The following is a 19,828-nucleotide window of genomic DNA, read 5'->3' on the forward strand; positions in this document are numbered from 1 at the left end:
CGGTAATCCATGTGTTGGGCAGATAAAATATATTATGCTTACTTTGTTAAAGATGACACTGCCCATGTGGAAGCCCATCTCCCAGGTGATTGCTTGGGATAGGCGTGATTATATTAATGTGTGTTGGGGGCGAGCTGTGGGCAGGCAGGATCCTTGTAGCCTGGGGCTTGGTTTTAGGACTAAGCCTTTCCCACCCTTTTTGATGTGGGGTGGTACACTCTCATGAGGAATCCCATTATGCCTCAGATAAGTGACTGTGTATTAGAGACTTCCCTATTTTGTATATTGGATTAAAGGTTTTGATTTCTACACTATAAAATGGAGGCAGAATGGGAGCTTGCTCTCCGTTCCTGGGATTATTAGCGTTAGAGGAGAGAGCAGAGAGGAGAGCAGAAAGAGGCCATGTGGAGGAGGCCAGGAGAAGCAGCAAGATGACAAAGTGCTGAGTGCAAAGCCAGTTTGTGCAGAGTTTGTGCAGGGAGAAAGAAGGAGATGGGGAACAGAGGTGAATAAGGCTGGTGAGCTAGAAACCTTTGATTCTAGGAAACTTGGATAAGTCAGTAGCTTTGTGAGCACTGAATGAGTGGGTTTTGGAGCCCAGTGTGAATTGTACTTGCCCACCAGGTGCAAGCTAGGATTAAAGGTGATGGCCCACCAGTTTTTGGCTCCGTTGTTTCTTTACCGACTGTCCGAATCCAATGTGAACTTGCATGGGCCGGGCGGCTGTGATGGTGGCCATGGCTACTGGCTTTACATTCCATGTTTCTCAAATTCATCTGTGGTAGGCAAAGTAATTACACCCCCAAAATGTTCACTCTCTAATCCTCAGAACCTCCATTAGATGGCAAAATGATGTGCTACATGAAAAAGGGGCTTTTTAGATATAATTAAAGTTATGGACCTTAAAATAGAGAGAGAAGCATAGATTATCCAGGTGTGCCCAATCTAATTATCTTAAAAGCAGAGGACCTTTTCTAGCTGGAATTTGGAAAAAAAGATGTTGTAGAGGGGAAGTCAGAGAGAGTCCAAGTATGATGATAATTCAAGGCACTCAGGCTGGCTCTGAGATATAGGACCCTACATGCGAGAAACTAAGAATGGCCTCCAGTTGCCATCCATCAATGAAATGGAGATTTTGGACCCAGAATCAAAAGGATTGAATGAGGTTGTAAGAGGTTTCTTCCCAGAATCCCCAATTAATAACCCAGCTATCTGACATCTTGACTTTGGTCCTATAACACTGGGACCAGAGCAATTGGTTGAGCCAACCCAAATTTCTGATCTACAGAATTATGAAAAATAAATTTGTAATGTTATATGCTGATAAGTTTGTGGTCATTGTTATAGTAACAACAGAAAAGTAATACATTATTCCAGTTCAATGGCCAATGAATATAATAGTTTAAAATTACACAGAAGTGCTGCTTCGGCAGCATATATACTAAAATTGGAACGATATAGAGAAGATTAGCACGGCCCCTGTGCAAGGATGACACGCAGATTCGTGAAGTGTTCCATATAAAAAAAATAAATAAATAAAATAAAATTACACAGAAAAGAGTTGGACTAGAAACTACTATTGTAACCAGAAAGTTCTTGGTACTACAAACACACTTCCTTTATTGATTTTCTTTTTTTTTTCAGTCATTTCCACAGAGAGAATGAAATAATACAGAACTGAATGACAAAGATCATGAGGAGTAGAGAGTGTCCTCAACAAGCTGCTTCATAAATACACCTTTCTTCACAGGCAAGAATAATGGTGCTATATTGTTCACATCACCTAAATCCACTGTCTTGAAAATGAAAAGGAAAATTCTAAAAATATTTCAAAGGATTGTACAGATGGATGATAAGGACCATTTAAAAGAAAATGATAAGGAGACAAAGAAAATCCAAACAATAATATTCAAAATCCACAGATCGTATGAATACTAGGGTGTGCTTTCACCACGACACAAGTTGTCTAACCACCATACACTTAAAAGTAAATTATTTGCAAAACTACAAGTAATTATTTTTATATGGCATCATCAGAGCTATCTTTCAAATATATCTTTCAAAATGAATTTTCTTTCTTATTCACATTTTTTTTACAAAGCCAGATCATGGCCTCAAAAGAACAAAAGACTATTGGAAGAAAGACACGATTTCCAGTGATTTTTTTTTCAGCATGGAAGATTTAGAGAACTTGACCTTTGAAAAATTACTCAACTTCAAAACCTAAAACTTTCTGAGATATATTGACAACATGCTGAAAACAAATACTTTTGTAATCAACTTGAAATGATTCTTGCATTAAAGGGTAAATTCTCAGCAGATTATACATATTCTGATTTATAATTATATCACAGTATGAAATACAAAAGAAAATAGAAGGAAAAACAAAGTGATTAAAAATTCTTGTAGAAATAGGATAAACGCAGTTATTTTTATTTCTCTGTAGATATAGGAACTACATTGAGGTAAAAATTGCTAACACCACAACTTGCAGCTTTCCTTTTGTATTCTATAAGGCCAAAACAGGAGACATAGGTCGACCAAACTGGTTAAGAGCAGTGTGTAATGGAGAAGGCCACTTGAGAAAAAACACGAACCTTTCTCATCTTTTGAACACCAACTCTGCTTCCTACAGGTTCCTGGTAACTGATTAAAAACTTTGGTCATTTTATAAATACCATAATTTTGAGGGGCTCTGAGGTTCAGGCAAAGCAAATTAATCCCCATTTTATGTCTGTCCCAATTTAATTTTTCTAAAGGGGGTAGATAATAATAAATCCCACCAATCCTCTTTTTTTCAGGGCTATTCTGATACTAAGTAAACCAAGAACATTTTAAAATGCAATCTCATAAAAATCGGGATTGCTTAACCTTCTCTCCCTCTTTAAAAAATAAGAAAGGCATGATGTTCTTTTTTTCGTTAATTAATTCATTTTAGACAATTCCTTAAATTTTTATTTTAATAAATTTTTGTGTGGGTGCATTAATTACTTTCAAAGACGCTTTACAACTGTTACCTATTAAAAGCCTTTGTTAGTGAATAAAAAAAAAAAAGAAAAAAGAAAAAGAAAAACTTCCAGCATGCCTCCTCCCTTCTCTATTCTGAGCAGGTCCTTGCTATCAACTGCTGGAGTATGCTCGCTTTGCACCTAGAGCTATAATTATTTTGCTTTAATTTTACAAAACCTTTTGTTCCATTCCCACGAGCCCACCTGATCCTTATATTATACTTGCTCTATTAAAACACTCATGCAGAACAAAGCATGGCTGTACTGATTCATAAGGAACTTTTTTTTCTCAGTAAAATGCCACTGGCTAGGGTTCGAGCCGTAGTCCTGGGCTTCACCCTCCTCTGCCGATATTCCCATGTAAGAGCAAAAAAAATACGTTGTTTCAGTGTGTATTCTTGCCCAACATCCTTTCTTTGCACCAGTTTTAGGTGTTTTTTAAAAAATATTTTGTTACACTTAATTTTACTCTGCTAAATTCATAAGTAATATAATGTTGAATATGGTAGGTATATCAAAGGAAAGTAATCATGTTGAAGTTTCTTTTATTCTTACAGTTCAGATCTTTTTAAAATTACTTTTGTTGACTTCCTTAATGTTCCTTCTTTATCCTTACTCCACCCCTTTTCCTTGAGATCTTGCAACACATGTGGGCTTTTGGCAGAAGAAAATTGCAGTGACTCATCAAGAGAATTGTTTGTTTGCTCTGAGGAGCACCCCAAGGACCCTCCGGGCTGCACACGGAGCCCTTTGATCCTAGGAAACTTATTTCTTCCAGATGTTTTCCCCACAGCCACCTTTCTGCAATGTCCCTCTTCATTATGTAGCATAAGAATAAACTCTCAAGACCCACTGCTTTGGCATACAGTTTTCTTAAATGGAGTGTGACAGGGAGTTGACAGTTGATTCAGCCAATGGGTTCTCCCTTGCCTTAGGCACAATGATAGAGAAAGGTTAACAGTGAGGAAAAGAGTCCTGGGTTTCTTCAGGCAAGTGTCCTCAGAATTAAGATAGAAATTATGTGAGCCAAGCCAAAGAAAATATACAAATCTGCAGACCATTGCTCATGGACAAGCCTACAATCCTATGAAGTCTTCATGCTTGAATCTGTTATGTCACTTGTCCAGTTGTTCCATCTAAAGTACAAAAAGTGGACAGGAAAGTCAAGTGTTTGGACATTTCTCATATTTTTTTGGTTTCGTTGAGGGTGCTAGTAGAAATGACAAGTAAAGGCAGGGCAGAGGGAGAGTAGATGCACAGGTTCAAGAGGTGTACTAAACTGACCACTATTCCCTCCAAATGGGATCTACGTCCTGATCACTGGAATCTATGAATGTTTGTTACATGACATGACAGAAAATGATTTTGCAGATGCGATTAAGAATTTTGAGATGAGGTGATTATCCTGGATTATCTAGATAGGCCATAAATGTAATCATATGTATCCTTATAAGACAGAGATTTCAGACACTTAAGGAAAAGTCAGCGTGACCATGGAAGCAGAGATAGAAGTGATGCAGCCACAAGCCAAGAAATACTGGCAGTCACCAGAAGCTGAAAAGGCAAGGAAACACATTCTGCCCTAGAGCCTCCAGAACAAACATAGTCCTGACAACAGTTTGATTTTAGTCCAGTGGCACTGATTCTAAATGTCTGGCCTAAAGAATTGTGAGAAAATAAATTTCTGATGTTTTAAGTCAACAAGTCTGTAGTAATTGTTTAAAGTATCCATGGGAAACTAATAAAATTATGTTCCACGACCCCATTGTTCAGCATGTTCCTAAAATCACGAGTCCCAGGTTGGTGGAATGGAAAAGAAGAGTGGAAAATTGCTTGCCAAAATTAAGACAAAGTTCTTTGTGGATGTAAAGACAGTATCCACGGCCACAATCACAGCCGTCTGGCCCATGCAGGTTCGCATTAGATTTGAACAGACGGTAAAGAAACATCGAAGCTAAGAACTAGTGGGCCATTAGCTTTAATCCTAGCTTACACCTGGTGGGCAAGAAATACACACAGTAGGAAAACACTTCCCTTTCCATTCAGGGCTCCCAAAGCCACTGACTTATCCAAGTTTCCTAGAATCAATGTTTCTAGCTCATCAGCCCCATTCACCTCTGTTCCCCATCTCCTTCTCTCTGCACAAACTCTGCACAAACTGGCTTCTCCTTCAGCACTCCGCCATCTTGGCTGCTTCTCCTGGCCTCCTCCATGTGGCCTTTCTCTGCTCTCCTCTTTAATGCTAATCTCAGGAACCAAGAGAAAGCAAGCTCCCCGTCTGCCCCACTTTATAGCATAGAAACCAAAACCTTTAATCCAATATACAAACAAGGAAGTCTCTGATACAAAGTCACTTATATGAGGCAAAATGGGATGACTCATGAGAGTGCACCACCCTACATCAAAAAGGGTGGGAAAGGCTTAGTCTTAAAACTAAGCCTTAGGCCAGGGGTCCCCAAACTACGGCCCGCGGGCCACATGTGGCCCCCTGAGGCCATTTATCCGGCCCCGCCGCACTTCCGGAAGGGGCACCGCCATCTCATTAGCCAAAAGCAGGCCCATAGTTCCCATTGAAATACTGGTCAGTCTGTTAATTTAAATTTACTTGTTCTTTATTTTAAATGTTGTATTTGTTCCCGTTTTGTTTTTTTACTTTAAAACAAGATATGTGCAGTGTGCATAGGGATTTTTTCATAGTTTTTTTTTATAGTCTGGCCCTCCAACAATCTGAGGGACAGTGAACTGGCCCCCTGTGTAAAAAGTTTGGGGACCCCTGCCTTAGGCTATAAGGATCCTGCCTGCTTACAGCCTGTCCCCCCACATCCAATGCAAACTATAAGTGAGCAAACATATATATCATATTTACAAACTTATTTGACCAACAGTGGAGATGCAGGAGTTCCTATAAAACTTGTTATCTACAGCAAGATGAGAATGAAAATACATAGGGTGAAGAGAGTTCAGGAGGGTATTGAATAGATTATACAGATTGTGCATGGAAATGCTCTAATTTTCTAAGACTAGTTTGCATATTTTATCAAACAGGACGAATCCATCATTATTTTCCCTTTGAAATAAATGTTTATGTATGACGTATTGCTAGTCATTTTCCCCTAAATTAATTGTTAGTACAATAAAATTTAGTGACAATTAACTTAATATATTTGAACATATAGACCATGCTATGAAAGTGAAGATCCTCTGTCCTCATTTGAGGGAACTTCTCAACAGCTATTCAAGGACAACTAATTTTGAAAGATAAACCCAAAGATAATTTGGTACCTCAACCCAAGAATTCTTAAATAGATAAAATAAATGTATTAAACTATAACTTAAATCTGGAAAAGTCCAATAGCAAAATGACTATTATGTGATCAAACCGCCTAGTTTATCACTTTATCTAGTTCATAACTAAAAATCTATAGTAGCCACATTATCAAAAAAATAAGGAAGACTTATTTTCCAAAAGACTCAGTTTCCATAATTCTTTTTAGCTATTGGGCTTTTCAACAACCAAACCATTAATCTACATGATCATCATGAGGTCGGTAGACCTAGACCAGTGGTCCCTAACCTTTTTTGGGCCACGGACCGGTTTAATGTCAGAAAATATTTCTACGGACTGGCCTTTAGGGTGGGACAAATAAATGTATCACATGACCGAGACAAGCGTCAAGAGTGAGTCTTAGCCAGATGTAACAGAGAGAATCTGGTCATTTTTTAAAAATAAAACATTGTTTAGACTTAAATATAAATAAAACGGAAATAATGTAAGTTATTTATTCTTTCTCTGCAGACCGGTACCAAATGGCCCACGGACTGGTACCAGTCTGCGGCCCGGGAGTTAGGGACCACTGACCTAGACCACTTATACAGATGAAGAAATGAAGTTCTGTAGAACCAAAAGCAATTCTGCATTAATTAGCAAGTAAGAAGAACAGAGAAAATCAAGTATGCTGACTTTATTCTCTAGAAATTGAGTCTACTTTTGAAAAGTAAATAAAAACTGAGTTTTCCTTTTGAAGACACACTCCAATGACCGGTTATGTACAAAATGGTCATTTATTTTTTGCTACTTTTATATTATTAACACTGAACATTCATTTTTTTCCTTAATCAAAGGCTTCAGAGAAAGTAAGACACATACATTAAATTTATTTTATTTTATTGATTTTATAGAGAGAAGAAGGGAGAGAGAGATAGGAACATAGATTTTTTTCCTGCATGTGCTCTTACTGTGGGTCAAACAGGCAACCTCTTCACTTACGATGACATTGTAACGAGCTGAGCTATCCAGCCAAGGTAACACTAAATATTCATTTGACACAGGTTTAATAGCAGAAATAACACAATACTCTATTTTTAACAAAATAAACAAATGAGAAACTGATGATCAGGGCATTCAAATTACCAAGAGGCTAAAGAACTGGTAGTTATCCCCATGCACCTACACTGAGAAAAGCAAGTATAAGAATCTTAGTGTACTGTCTTTTCCATTTGCCACTATTACCAGCTGTATCCTACCTAAGGCCAATCAACGTCTCAGGACTTCAGAGACTCACTATCTAAAGTGAAGAGCAGTCGGTGTAAAGTCCACCTGCACCATCCAGTGTCTCATTGTTTCATTTGCTTTACCATGTACACCTTATCTTTGGAAGACAGAGTACCTATCTTTGAGTGTGGTATAGGTTTTAATAGTTCATATAATTACAGTTTTCTTTACTCATTTATTAGCCCTTCCAACAACCTGGAAGCCAATTGTTAATGTTCCCATTTATTTATTTATTTATTTATTTAAATAAATTTTTATTGATGTTAATGGGATGACATTAATAATTCAGGGTACATATATTCAAAGAAAACATGTCTAGGTTATTTTGTCATTAAATTATGTTGCATACCCCTCACCCAGAGTCAGATTGTCCTCCGTCATCCTCTGTCTAGTTTTCTCTGTGCCCCTCCCCCTCCCCCTAACTCTCTCCCTCCCTCCCTCCTGCGTCTTCCCTCCCCCCACCCCTGGTAACCACCACTCTCTTGTCCATGTCTCTTAGTCTCGTTTTTATGTTCCACCAATGTATGGAATCATGTAGTTCTTGTTTTTTCTGATTTACTTATTTCACTCCTTATAATGTTATCAAGATCCCACCATTTTGCTGTAAATGATCTGATGTCATCATTTCTTATGGCTGAGTAGTATTCCATAGTGTATATGTGCCACATCTTCTTTATCCAGTCTTCTATTGAAGGGCTTTTTGGTTGTTTCCATGTCTTGGCCACTGTGAACAGTGCTGCAATGAACATGGGGCTACATGTGTCTTTACGTATCAATGATTCTGAGGTTTTGGGATATATACCCAGTAGAGGGATTGCTGGGTCATAAGGTAGTTCTATTTGCAGTTTTTTGAGGAATTGTTCCCATTTATTTACCATCCCACCTGTTCCTATGAGTTTCCAGATAGCAGAGAACATGTTTTTCTTCTAACTAGCTCCACTTAGCTTTAAAACACCAAGTAAGGTTTTAAGTAACTATTTGATGTAAAATTCAAGACACAGGAGAGTGGTGGCCAGTATAAGTGGGAATTGGCCCATTTAGTGTTGCAAGTGTTGTAATAAAATATTGAGTGCTGAAGAGATAAAACACACAATACTTTTAAAAAATCATAATACAAAAGTGCCTTACTTTCTTTAGCATAGATTATGATCCTGAATCTAATAATCTGTTCCATAACAAATATGCTATACCAGACAAATATGAGAATGAGTTTAGTGTGCTGTGAGGGAAATATGGTTAAGATGAATGGGGCTTTAAAAAATTAAGAATCAAGGACATTTGAAAAGATATAATATATACTTTGGTACCTTTCAAATGAACAAGGACTTGTCTCTAGCATTTTAGTTATCATGTTTCTGGGACTTGCATTGAGCAAAGTCCCAAGTTATCAGTTACTTAGTATAAATTTTAAAATAAATACCCCTTAATTGTGCACTTAGATCTTTGAGTAACTATATACAGCCCCTTCCACACAGGCAAATTACAGAGACAAAAATATGTAAAGTTAACATTTTTTTCTGCCTGACAAGGCACTAGTGCAGTGGATAGGGTGTAAGCCTGGGACACTGAGAACCCAGGTTCGAAACCCCGAGGTAGCCAGCTTGAGCACGGGCTCATTCAGCTTGAGCACAGGGTCATGGGCTTGAGCGTGGGATCATCAACATGACCTCATGGTATTTGTCTTGAGCCCAAAGGTCGCTGGTTTGAGCAAGGGGTCACTAGCTCACCTGGAGCCCCCACCCCACCCCACCCCACCCTCATCAAGGCACATATGAGAAAGAAATCAATGAACAACTAAGGTGCTACAACTATGAGTTGATGCTTCTCATCTCTCTCCTTTCCTGTCTGTCTGGTCCAGTCTCTCTCTCTCTCACCATATATATATGATGGTTATAGAGTACTGTATGTATTTTTTCTTAATAAAATGGTACCTTCATTAAATATATAGCTAGGTCATTTTGTCACAGGGACTTTAAAATAATCTAATACAATCTCTCATTCTACAGATAAAAAAAATGTGTGTTTTAAGAAAGCCTATTTTAAGATTTGCATAGAGATAAAATGGCAGTTATATGAAGAAAGAAGCAGAAAAGGATTTAATGGTAGAAGGCTGGTGCAGGAGAAAGGAAAAATAAAGGAGAAAGGCTTGTTCAGTGGAGGCAGAGCACTAAACTGGGATGTATTCTCTAGTAAGCATCCATGTCTTTGCTGAAGACTGGCTTAAATATTACAAAGAGGAGAGCATCCCCCCCCTTTTTTGAGACTTGCTTAGATTATTAACATATAAACAGTTTAGACAGATTTACCTCTAGGGAATCACATGTCATATCACCTCTTACTTCCCCAATTTGCATATGCAAATTAAAGGGAAACACAATGGCTATTATTAAGATCTCTTTTAAAATAAAGATTATTTCTTTAAAAAAAAGAAAATGTGAATACTTTCAGATTTATATAAATATAAATCAAAATTTGGAAAGTTGCCTGACCAGGCGGTGGTGCAGTGGATAGAGCGTCAGACTGGGATGTGGAGGACCCAGGTTTGAGACCCCGAGGTCACTAGCTTGAGTGCAGACTCACCTGGTTTGAGCAAAGCTCACCAGCTTGGACCCAAGGTCTCTGGCTTGAGCAAGGGGTTACTCGGTCTCCTGTAGCCCCACGGTTAAGGCACATATGAGAAAGCAATCAATGAACAACTAAGGTGTCACAACACGCAACGAAAAACTAATGATTGATGCTTCTCATCTCTCCATTCCTGTCTGTCTGTCCCTGTCTATCCCTCTTTCTGACTCTCTCTCTCTGTAAAAAAAAAAAAAAAAAAGGAAAGTTGCCTCTAAAGAGTATATAAACGTGTAAAAGTACAGGCTATGGAATCAGACTTCTTGGGACTGAAACTTGGCTCTGTCACCTACTTAACATTGGGTAACTTTATTCCTCTCTGAGCCTCAGTTTTCTCACCAGTAAAGTTAAGACAATAGTGACTATATAAAAGTGCTATAGTGAGGATAGAATGGTGGAATTTTACATACAAATCTCTTAGTACTGGGACTGGCACATAGTAATTATTCAATAAATGCTAGCTGTTGCTACTAATATGTACAAGCCTGTTAAACATTTTCAGGGGTAAGGATATAAATATAAACATCTCATTATTGATACTTGTTTTAGTATTCTTTCAATTTGTTGCCTAGATTAATTCATGCCAATATTTCATCTCATTATGAATGATGAAATAGCATGAAAAAAGCCTCAGTTTGGTTTTCTGAGATGTGTTTATCATCCTTTTAAAAGGAATAAACTAAGAGATAGCACTCAGTTCTGGCTAATAGCAACTGAGATGGCATGCTTAAAAGGCAAAGGAGCAACAGAGGGAACCAAGAGCTTTAACAGAATGCATTATCTTCTGATTTGGGGAAACATAAAAGAACATTTCAGAGGGAAGTACATGTTGACTCTTCAGCAAGAAAATGCCCCCCTTATATAAACCCAGAGTATCTTATTCATGTCTCAAAGTAATACTATGTAATTATATTTTCCATATTCTTTCTCCTATCACACAGTGATTTACTTAAGGAGAAAACTGTTCTGTTCATTGTTGTTCAATAGTTCCTCAACAAAATATTTACTGAATGAATGACTTAACTAGTTAAATAATAACAACTACTACAATGAGAGAGGCTAGTTAGCAATTCCCAAAGATAGAGCTAAGACTCTTATAGGCACCCTATACAATAATGGGAAGTGTTGAGGTGTTGAGGAAGAAATGACTGGCCATTATGGTACTGGAAATGGATTTCTTATCTCTGTTCTGGAAAAAAACTCACTCAGTAAGCAGAAAACATTTTTGAAGTGTACGCATGTATAAATTTTGTGAGTTTTCCCAGGAAGAAATACAAATGGCTAACAGATATATGAAAAGATGCTCATCTTCATTAGTTATTAGAGAAATGCAAATCAAAACTGCAATGAGATACCACCTCACACCTGTTAGATTAGCTATAACAAGACAGGTAATAGCAAATGTTGGAGAAGCTGTGGAGAAAAAGGAACCTTCATTCACTGTTGGTGGGAATGTAAAGTAATACAACCATTATGGAAGAAAGTATGGTGGTTCCTCAAAAAACTGAAAATAGAACTACCTTATGACCTAGCAATCCCTCTACTGGGTATATACCCCCAAAACTCAAAAACACTGGTACGTAAAGACACATGCAGCCCCATGTTCATTGCAGCATTGTTCACAGTGGCCAAAACATGGAAACAACCAAAAAGCCCTTCAATAGATGACTGGATAAAGAAAATGTGGCACATATACACTATGGAATACTATTCAGCCATAAGAAATGATGATATCGGATCATTTACAACAAAATGGTGGGATCTTGATAACATTATATGGAATGAAATAAGTAAATCAGAGAAAACCAAGAACTGCATTATTCCATACATAGGTGGGACATAAAAACGAGACTAAGAGACATGGACAAGAGTGTGGTGGTTGGGGGGGGGGGGGTGGAGAGGAAGGAAGAGGGGGAGGGGGAAGGGGAGAGGAGGGGCACAAAGAAAACTAGATAGAAGGTGACAAGACAATCTGACTTTGGGTGATGGGTATGCAACATAATTGAATGACAAGATAAGCTTTGGGGAAAAAAAAAATTTTGTGAGTTTTTTAAACCATAATTTTTCTTTTTAAAAATATTCAAAAATATTTGAACTCTACTATGTAACACTTTATAAGGCAGAGGATCTGACTACTTAAAAAACTAAGCATAATGTGGAGTACAAATATAATCAGACGATAAACCAAGGAAAAAGTCTATAAATTAAGTAAAAGAGTCTGGGATAACTGTGTTGTGAGATATTAAACAATAAGTACTTATAACTGGGAGTCAAAGTAATTTTATTTTATTTTTATTTATTTTTTTGTATTTTTCTGAAGCGAGAAGGGGAGGCAGAGAGACAGACTCCTGCATACGCCCAACAGGGATCCATCCAGCAAGCCCCCCAGGGGGTGATGCTCTGCCCATCTGGGGCATTGCTCAATTGCAACCGGAGTCATTCTAGTGCCTGAGGTGGAGGCCATGGAGCTATTCTCAGCGCCCAGGACAACTTTTGCTCCAATGGAGCCTTGGCTATGGGAGGGGAAGACAGAGACAGAAAGTAGAGGGGAAAGGGTGGGGAAGCAAATGGGCACTTCTCCTGTGTACCCTGGCCGGGAATCGAATCTGGGACTTCCACAAGCCGGGCCAATGCTCTACTGCTGAGCTAGCCAGCCAGGGCTAAAAGTAATTTTAGCAGAGAGAGAATATCTGAGCTAAATGTTGATGCAAATAATCTAAATCTCTAAAGGTAGAGTATTATTCCATAGTTTGGAAATTGATTAATGTACACACATAAATACAAATATCTGTGAAGGTTGACATAAACATTAAAGATATATAAAATACACAAATTAGAGTATATATGAAAAACTGGTTATTAGTTGAATAACTGTCCCTATCATAAAAATTGGTCCAATAAAACAAAAAAGACCACCCTTTAGAAAAATTCACCTATTCAGTTTTCAATCTAATATTAGTATCTGCTGACTGTGTATTAGAGTCTGAACTGTGCTGAGTACTCTGGTTATCATGGTGATCAAGACAGAATAAGCTCTATGTCTGAGAAGTAGACTCAGATCATTAATGTAATAATTACAATGGGATATAGTCTATGGCAGGTGAAGTACTAGATGGTATGGGAATACAAACTGGTAAGCTGTTTTGGACAATATAAGTGCTCGTGGGGTTTATTGACTTTGAATTTCTTCTAATTTGGTCTGGTTTATTGATAGAGTAGACTGCCATATGTGGATTGTATGTGTACTGTTGTTATTTAAAATCTTGCCTTTTGAACTGTTTATCTAATCTGGATACAGCAAGCACAAAAAAATACATTCATTTTGTTAAGTTTTTAAAAACTAAACATGAGAGCCTTTTTTCTTTCTTGGTGTTTTGTTTTCTTTTTCTGTTAAGATACATCTTCCTTTAAAATGACAGCAACCTCAGGAAGATGGTGATGATGTATGAACAGACAAAATATGCTCTATTTTATGAGATTATACCTACAGGGCTGAGAAAGGCAAAATCTTGTTTGAACCAGTAAATTGAACAAACACAGCATAGGAGTCACACAGGCAGTAATTATAGACAACATCAGTTCCTATCATTTTAATAAGTAAAGGTTTACGCTGAGTGTTTTGTTGTAGCTCTTCAAATGTAAACTAAGTCTATATTCTGATAACAAATACTTCCTCAAAAATGCAAACCATAGCCTGATAGGTGGTGCTGCAGTGGATAGAACATGGACCTAGGACTCTGAGGTCGCAGGTTCAAACCCAAGGTTGCCAGCTTGAGCGCAGACTCATCCAGCTTGAATGCAGACTCACCATCCCGAGTGTGAGGCTGAAGCGTGCAATCTAGACATGATGACCCCATGGTAGCTGGCTTGAGCCGAAATCCACTGGCTTGAGCCGAAATCCACTGGCTTGAGCCCAAAGGTCGCCGACTTGAGTCCAAAGGTCGCTGGCTTGATGCCCAAGGTTGCTGGCTTGAGCAAGGCGTCACTGGCTCGACTGAAGCCCACAGGTTAAGGCATGTAATGAGAAGCAATCAATGAAAGTGACGCACCTAGCAACTGATCAATTGATGCTTCTCATCTCTTTCCCTTTTTGTCTGTCCCCCTCTCTCTCTCTTACTAAAAAAAAAAAAAAAAAAAAAAAAAAAAAATTGTAAACCAAATAGTGGGTCTGTTTTAGAAACTAAACTTCTAGACTTACTAAAGCAAAAGCATGCTCTCCTCCTTCATTTTAACTCTTAGAGAGAAATAAAGCTGTCTTTTATTCTTCTTTCCATGAAAATGTATAGTTAACTATAGCTGTCACAGGCTAGAAGACTAAATGACCCAATACATAGGACATTTACCTCTCCGGATTCCATCTAGTTCAGGATCATCACTCTGTAGTCTAAGCAGTAGATGAAGAACATCAATAAACTGAGCAAATAATGTTTTAAATGAATCACAGAGACAATAATTAACAGAAATACAACACTTTCACATTGCACAGAATACAATTAAGTATAATTGTTACAAGCAACAACAACAAAACCAGTAGCTGACTCTGCCCCATCACTAATAGAAATGGGACCACTCAAGTAGTCTTAAATATGGTGAAAATGTCCTCAGGACATATAGGATGAGAGAACAAAAAGGTTTCAATCTCCTCTGTGGGACTCAGGTCAGGTGTGCTGTGTGGTTGTCATGTAAGTGCTGTGTGTTTGTTTAAGTTTTCCTGTCAGTACTATAAATTATGTATACATGTTTATAGTTTAGAAGTACAGAATATTTTGGATTAACTTGTGGAGCTATTATAAAGAATGATGGAAAATGATGAACAAATTATGCTGCAAAAATGCCAATTCTTCCCCAAACCTGAGGTAAGGTACCCTTATTTAATTTATTAGAAAATGACAGGATCAAATGTGGATTAATCCCTTCTCTCTCTCTCTCTTTTTTTTTTTGCATTTTTCTGAAGCTGGAAACAGGGAGAGACAGTCAGACAGACTCCCGCATGCGCCCGACCGGGATCCGCCAGGCACGCCCACCATGGGGCGATGCTCTGCCCACCAGGGGGCGATGCTCTGCCCATCCTGGGCGTCGCCATGTTGCGACCAGAGCCACTCTAGCGCCTGAGGCAGAGGCCACAGAGCCAGCACCCAGGCCATCTTTGCTCCAATGGAGCCTTGGCTGCGGGAGGGGAAGAGAGAGACAGAGAGGAAGGCGCGGCGGAGGGGTGGAGAAGCAAATGGGAGCTTCTCCTGTGTGCCCTGGCCAGGAATCGAACCCGGGTCCTCCGCACGCTAGGCCGACGCTCTACCGCTGAGCCAACCAGCCAGGGCCAATTCCTTCTCTTTAGGATAGTCTACTAATTAAACACACTGACACTGATTATAACAATAATTAAATAATTATTGAACACTGACCATGAACAAGACCCTATTATAATCATTTCATGTTACATATTTATTATATTATGTATTTATTTTATATTATACTTAAGGCTCACAAAAATACTACATTACAAATAAGAAAACTGAGGCAAAGAGAAGTTAAGTTACTTGCTCAAAATCAACAGGCTAGTGAAATGTAGATTAAAGATCCAAACTGGATACCCCAATGCCCTTACAATATTAGAAAATTCTGGCCTAAAAAGATACTTTTACTGATACCTTGTGAACATCATCCAGCTTTTCTGGACTTTAGGTCCTTCATCGAGAACAGAGGTCAACAAATGTTTTCTATGACAATCCAGATAATAAATATCTTAGGCTTTGTGGGTCAAGAGGCAAAATCAGTATTGTTATATTACATAGGTACTTATTTAACAAGAGGGAAAACAAACTGCATTATACTTTTTGAAATAAAATTATTTAATTTTAAATAAAATATTCAGTATTTAATCACATTTTAATTTCATTAACGAAAGTTAATATATAAATATATACACTGAATTATTACAGTACAGGTCTACTAATAAGACCAGATTTCTTTAAAAAATGAATTCTTTTTTAGAGTATAACATTTTGATTAACTAGGGTTCAAATATAGTGTTTCTATCATGAAATGAATTGCAAACGTTCACTTGTAAAAAACTATTCTTACTTCACAGGTCAAAAAAAACCCCAAAAAACAAAGAGCAAGCTAGATTAGGCTCATGGCCACAATTTACCAACCTCTAATCTAGAAAACAAAGTACTGTATCAGATGATTTCTGAGAACTCTTCCAACCTGAAGATGTTAAAGTACTCTCTTACTTTATAAGTATAATAAATTTGATTCTTTAATTCCTTTAGTACATTTAGATAAAAAGTAAAATCTGCAAACCATATACTCTATATATCCCAATAATTCAATGAATGGGTGAGTGTAGCTATTGCATCAAGTATTATACCTGATTAGCAGATTATTATTGTTTTCTTCATTTTCTTAGGACAAGTTAGATTTTATTGCACTCCACAGGTCTCTTTGAATGTCATTACAGAGGGCAATGCTTTTTGTAGGAAGGACATTTGAGTAGTATGTTAGAGACAGCGAGAAAACCTGCATAACACTCCAGGAAGGTAAATACAACATACAGATAGCTTCCCTGCTGAAGGAATCTTTATATGATTTGATTCCATATTTCTATGCTAATATTTAGTAACTTAAACTAATAGTCTACAGTCACAGTTCACATTAATTAGTGGATTTTCAGACTCTGGTTTTTATATTGTTATTATTATTATTGAAACTCCTATAGTTAGTCATAGGAATTTCTCAAGAAGCCATTCAGACCTATTGACAGTTTTCATAGATGATAGTAAACCAGTTGTCCTCCATCATTTATATAATCTTTTTAAAACACACAAAAAGAAAGAGAACTTTCTTACCTTTACTTACAGTAAAAATATCAAGAACTAACTAGCATATGTTCATTTACACTCAGCAGTCTTCTTCATTTTTTTTAACTTTCAATTGATTTAAAAGATAGAGAGGAAGAGAGAGAGAGAAAGAGAGAAAAAAGGGAAGGGGGAAGTGGGAAAAAGAGAGAGAAAGAGGCATCAACTCATTGTTCCATTTAGTTATTATGCATTCATTGGTTGCTTCTCGTATGTGCCCTAACTGGAGAAAGACTGAACCCCGACTTTGGTGTCAGGGATGACGCTTCATCCACTGAGATACACAGCCAAGATCAAAAATAAGTTTTAACTAGAAATCAAAGAACCACCCTGTGTCCCCATAATCTTCCTCAGTCACCCCATAAGAAAACCATTTTGGAGTATACTCTTCCCATTTTTTGAAACAGTAGTATTTCACTTTGTATCAATGCAAGATAAGGGAATTACCTCTATTAACCTTCAACTTCCTATTTAAACTTAAAATATACTATGTGAATCTTTTCAAAGCAGTATCTGGGAATCTATTTTATGCTTTGTATTAACTAAATATAGTCTAACGTAACAATGTATTAAACCATTTGAAATGTAGTATGCTTTGAAAATTGTGCTGTTAAGAATAAAGCTGCAATAAAAATTGTTGTGGTGCATGTGCAAGTACTTTTTTTTTTTTTAAGGGAGAGGCAGGGAGGCAGAGAGACAGACTCCTGAAATGTGCCCTGACCAAGATCCACCCAGCAAGCTTCCTACTGGATGATGCTCTACCCATCTGGAACTCTTGCTCTGTTTCTCAGCAACCAAGCTATTTTTAGCATCTGAGGCAAGGCCAAGGAGCCTTCTTCAGTGCCACGGGCCAACTAATTTGAGCCAATCGAGCCAAGGCTGCAGGAGAGGGAAGAGAGAAAGAGATAGAAAGAGAGAGAAAGAGAGAGAGAGAGAGAAAGAGAGAGAGAAAGACTAAAGAGGAGTAGAGGGGTGGAGAAGCAGATGGTCACTTCTCCTATGTGCCCTGACAGGGAATCGAACCCAAGACAGCCACACACCAGGCTGATGCTCTACCACTGAGCCAGCTGGCCAGGGTCAAGTACTTCTTATAGAAAGATTACTAGAAGTAAATTATTGAATCTTAAGATACATTTCTTTAAAACTTTTGTGAAGGAGGATTCTTTAACATTTAAAACATTAAATAATTTTGTTAATAAAATGATTACTATTATTTAGCACCTAACAGTCTAAGTAGTGTGTATGCTTTTGAAATGTATTAATACATTTCAACATACAGGAGTTATTATATATAGAAATTCTCATAGTCCAATGATGAAAGCCTTAACTGTCACATTTTGGGGTTGGATTGTACTTCTAAGAGCAATGAAGAGTTCATTTAAAGTTTCTGAGTAGGGCATCTGCCCATCTTCATTCAGAATAAATCATTTCTAAGAGAGGAATGGAGGGAAGGCCAATCCAGCTATAGGGGACACATTAAATGGTATTGAAGGGCTCGGAATCAGACAATGAAGGACAATACTTGCAACGGGCTGACTTTAGAAAGACTTAGCACAGAGCTAACTCCTTCTGTACTCCAAACTGAACCAAGCAGCAGCCTTAGCAGGAGATAGGTCTCTTTTTTCAAGTATTATTGGTCAGACAGACAATAGCAACCTGCACAGAGCAAGAGCAGATTAAAGGTCCTATGATAAGGAAGAATAATAATGAAATTAGTTATGTTATAATGTTAAGTCAAATATTTTTTTTTTTTAAATAAGAAAAATGTTGCTTTTCTTTCTCTTATTGGTAGTTAGATGTAAATCTTGAAAAGATACTATGTAATTTAATTTAAGTTGTAGAAAATTTTAGAGATCGATTAAACTAACTTTCTAGCTTTATGGACAAGGAAACAAATTTGTAAAGTTAAAATAACTTGCTTAAGCTCCAAAGCTATAAAATGGCAGAAGTGGGTTTATAACTCCCAGAACAGGGCTCTTTTCTCTAAAAGAAAATATACATTCATTGACATAAATTTGTTTTCATTTTTCCAAAATGTTATTTTAAATTAGAGACAAGATCCATTCAATACCTGATGTGTTGATCACAAAGAAATTTATTTTATCAACCAAATCCTCAATATAATTTGCCTTAACATTAGAAGTAAAAACAGAACTATAATTTGATATTTTTCAGATTGCCCTTTCTGTTACCATATATTTTTCATGTGTCTGAGATATAGCAAACATTCAATGAAACACTGAATGAGTGCATTAATTTTCTTACACCTGTTATTTGGTCGTTTATATGGGTATATACACTATTTTAAGCTACATTAGAATTTAGATATAGAGAAGTATTTAGATCTTCAAGAAAGAAATTTCTGAAATGATAAGTAATTCACTATCCAGACAAACAAAAATAATAGACCACATTTTTTTCTCCTATGGGTAAAAGCACATAGGAATAGAATATATGTAAAAATTGGAGTCAGAAAAGATTATGGCCACAGAATCACATCATCTATAGTTTTAAAAAATGTAATTAGGCCCTGGCTGGTTGGCTCAGTGGAAGAGCGTCAGCCTGGCGTGCGGGAGTCCTAGGTTCGATTCCCGGCCAGGGCACACAGGAAAAGCGCCCATCTGCTTCTCCACCCCCTCCCCCTCTCCTTCCTCTCTGTCTCTCTCTTCCCCCACCGCAGTCAAGGCTCCATTGGAGCAGCATTTGCCCGGGCGCTGAGGATGGCTCTGTGGCCTCTGCCTCAGGCGCTAGAATGGCTCTGATTGCGGCAGAGCGATGCCCCAAGATGGGCA

The 19,828-nt window shown here is 37.6% G+C and overlaps 1 protein-coding gene and 1 non-coding gene across 9 annotated transcripts in view; one reads left to right on the forward strand and one right to left on the reverse strand.

Annotated features, from left to right (window-relative positions):
• Nucleotides 1-19,828, reverse strand: part of ZBTB20 (zinc finger and BTB domain containing 20) — an 895,053-nt gene that overhangs the window by 507,778 nt on the left and 367,447 nt on the right. The window lies entirely within an intron of this gene.
• Nucleotides 1,420-1,524, forward strand: LOC136380204 (U6 spliceosomal RNA). Its single transcript, XR_010746880.1, has one exon. It is a non-coding gene; the product is annotated as a U6 spliceosomal RNA (small nuclear RNA).

This window comes from Saccopteryx leptura, chromosome 8, assembly GCF_036850995.1.
Source record: "Saccopteryx leptura isolate mSacLep1 chromosome 8, mSacLep1_pri_phased_curated, whole genome shotgun sequence".
Lineage (NCBI taxonomy): Eukaryota > Metazoa > Chordata > Mammalia > Chiroptera > Emballonuridae > Saccopteryx > Saccopteryx leptura.